This window comes from Arachis hypogaea, chromosome 2 (assembly GCF_003086295.3).
Source record: "Arachis hypogaea cultivar Tifrunner chromosome 2, arahy.Tifrunner.gnm2.J5K5, whole genome shotgun sequence".
NCBI lineage: Eukaryota > Viridiplantae > Streptophyta > Magnoliopsida > Fabales > Fabaceae > Arachis > Arachis hypogaea.
In genome coordinates, this window is record NC_092037.1 from 24254643 (window position 1) to 24258180 (window position 3538).

At 43.4% G+C, this 3538-nt stretch overlaps 1 non-coding gene across 1 annotated transcript; it reads left to right on the forward strand.

The window, feature by feature from the left end:
• Positions 1-3146: 3146 nt before the first annotated feature.
• Positions 3147-3254, forward strand: LOC112764069 (small nucleolar RNA R71). Its single transcript, XR_003182993.1, has one exon. It is a non-coding gene; the product is annotated as a small nucleolar RNA R71 (small nucleolar RNA).
• The last annotated feature ends 284 nt before the right edge of the window (positions 3255-3538 follow it).

The window sequence follows — 3538 nt, forward strand, 5'->3', positions numbered from 1 at the left end:
GGACCGGTTGCTAGTGAGAATGATGGAGCGTTGGATAAACTCCAACCATCTCCTAGCCACGGGCTTGAGGTCATGCCTTCTCAGTTGAACCGGCTTCTCTCTTGAATCCCTCTTCCATTGAGCACCCTCTTCACAAATGTCTATGAGGACTTGGTCCAATCTTTGATCAAAGTTGACCCTTCTAGTGTAGGGGTGTTCATCTCCTTGCATCATGGGCAAGTTGAATGCCAACCTTACATTTTCCGGACTAAAATCTAAGCATTTCCCCGAACCATTGTAAGCCAATTCTTTGGGTCTGGGTTTATACTTTGATCATGGTTCTTGGTGATCCATGCATTGGCATAGAACTCTTGAACCATTAAGATTCCAACTTGTTGAATGGGGTTGGTAAGAACTTCCCAACCTCTTCTTCGGATCTCATGTTGGATCTCCGGATATTCACTCTTTTTGAGTTTGAAAGGGACCTCGGGGATCACCTTCTTCATGGCCACAACTTCATAGAAGTGGTCTTGATGCACCCTTGAGATGAATCTCTCCATCTCCCATGACTCGGAGGTGGAAGCTTTTGCCTTCCCTTTCCTCTTTCTAGAGGTTTCTCCGGCCTTAGGTGCCATAAATTGGTTATGGAAAAACAAAAAGCAACGCTTTTACCACACCAAACTTAGAAGGTTTGCTCATCCTCGAGCAAAAGAAGAAAGAAGAGAGTAGAAGAAGAAGAATTAGAGGAGATGGAGGGGGCTTTTTGGTTCGGCCAAGGGGGAGAAGTAGTGTTTAGGTTGTGTGAAAATGAAGGAGTGAAGAAGGGTTTATATAGGGGTGGAGAGAGGGGTAGGGTTCGGCCATTATAGGTGGGTTTGGGAGGGAAAGTGGTTTGAATTTGGATGGTGGGGTAGGTGGGGTTTTATGAAGAATGGATGTGAGTGGTGAAGAGAATGGTGGGATTTGATAGGTGAAGGGTTTTTGGGGAAGAGGTGTTGAGGTGATTGGTGAATGGGTGAAGAAGAGAGAGAGGGGTGGGGTAGGTGGGGATCCTGTGGGGTCCACAGATCCTGAGGTGTCAAGGATAGCTCATCCTTACACCAAGTGGCGTGCAAAATGCCATTTCTGCTAATCCTGGCATTAAACGCTGGACTGCTGCCCTTTTCTGGCATTAAACGCCAGTCTGGTGCCCCTTTCTGGCGTTAAACGCCCAGAATGGTGCCAGACTGGCCGTTAAACGCCCATTTGTTACCCTTACTGGGGTTTAAACGCCAGCAAGTTTTTCCTCTAGGGTGTGCTGTTTTTCATTCTATTTTTCGTTCTGTTTTTGCTTTTTCAATTATTTTTGTGACTTCACATGATCATCAACCTATAGAAAACATAAAATAACAATGGAAAATAGATAAATATAACATTGGGTTGCCTCCCAACAAGCGCTTCTTTAATGTCAGTAGCTTGACAGTGGGCCCTCATGGAGCCTCACAGATGTTCAGAGTAATGTTGGAACCTCCCAACACCAAACTTAGAGTTTGAATGTAGGGGTTCAACACCAAACTTATAATTTGGTTGTGGCCTCCCAACACCAAACTTAGAGTTTGATTGTAGGGGCTCTGTTTGACTCTGTTTTGAGAGAAGCTCTTCATGCTTCCTCTCCATGGTTACAGAGGGATATCCTTGAGCCTTAAACACAAGGGATTCTTCATTCACTTGAATGATCAATTCCCCTCTATCAACATCAATCACAGCCTTTGCTGTGACTAGGAAGGGTTTGCCAAGGATGATGGATTCATCCATGCACTTCCTAGTCTCTAGGACTATGAAATCAGTAGGGATGTAATGGTCTTCAACCTTTACTAGAACATCCTCTACAAGTCCATAAGCTTATTTTCTTGAATTGTCTGCCATCTCTAGTGAGATTCTTGCAGCTTGTACCTCAAAGATCCCTAGCTTCTCCATTACAGAGAGAGGCATGAGGTTTATGCTTGACCCTAGGTTACACAGAGCCTTCTCGAAGGTCATGGTGCCTAATGTACAAGGTATTGAGAACTTCCCAGGGTCTTGTCTATTTTGAGGTAATCTCTGCCTAGTCAAGTCATCCAGTTCCTTGGTGAGCAAAGGGGGTTCATCCTCCCAAGTCTCATTACCAAATAACTTGTCATTTAGCTTCATGATTGCTCCAAGGTACTTAGCAACTTGCTCTTCAGTGACATCTTCATCCTCTTCAGAGGAAGAATACTCATTAGAGCTCATGAATGGCAGAAGTAAATCCAATGGAATCTCTATGGTCTCAATGTGAGCCTCAGATTTCCATGGTTCCTCATTAGGGAACTCATTGGAGGCCAGTGGACGTCCATTGAGGTCTTCCTCAGTGGCGATCACTGCCTCTTTCTCCTCTCCAAATTCGGCCATGTTGATGGCCTTACACTCTCCTTTTGGATTCTCTTCTGTATTGCTTGGAAGAGTACTAGGAGGGAGTTCAGTAACTTTCTTACTCAGCTGACCCACTTGTGCCTCCAAGTTTCTAATGGAGGACCTTGATTCAGTCATGAAACTTTGAGTGGTTTTGATTAGATCAGAGACTATGGTTGCTAAGTCAGAGTGGCTCTGCTTAGAATTTTCTGTCTGTTGCTGAGAAGATGATGGAAAAGGCTTGCCATTGCTAAACCTGTTTCTTCCATCATTATTGTTGTTGAAACCTTGTTGAGGTCTCTGTTGATCCTTCCATGAGAGATTTGGATGATTTCTCCATGAAGGATTATAGGTGTTTCCATAGGGTTCTCCCATGTAATTCACCTCTCCTATTGATGGGTTCTCAGGATCATAAGCTTCTTCTTCAGATGAAGCGTCCTTAGTACTGCCTGGTGCAGCTTGCATCCAGACAGACTTTGAGAAATTATATTGACTTGCTGAGTCAATATTTTGTTCTGAGCCAATATGGCATTCAGAGTATCAATCTCAAGAACTCCTTTCTTCTGATTTGTCCCATTGTTCACAGGATTCCTTTCAGAAGTGTACATGAATTGGTTATTTGCAATCATTTCAATGAGTTCTTGAGCTTCTGCAGGAGTCTTCTTCAGATGAAGAGATCCTCCAGCAGAGCTGTCCAATGACATCTTGGACAGTTCAAACAGACCATTATAGAAGATACCTATGATGCTCCATTCAGAAAGCATGTCAGAAGGACACTTTCTAATAAATTGTTTGTATCTTTCCCAAACTTCATAGAGGGATTCACCTTCCTTCTGTCTGAAGATTTGGACTTCCACTCTAAGCTTACTCAATTTTTGAGGTGGAAAGAACTTTGCTAAGAAGGCATTGACTAGCTTTTCCCAAGAGTTCAGGCTTTCTTTAGGTTGTGAGTCCAACCATATCCTAGATCTATCTCTTATAGCAAAAGGGAATAGCATAAGTCTGTAGACCTCAGGGTCAACCCCATTGGTCTTGACAGTGTCACAGATTTACAAGAATTCAGCTAAAAACTGATGAGGATCTTCCAATGGAAGTCCATGGAACTTGCAATTCTGTTGCATTAGAGAAACTAATTGAGGCTTAAGCTCAA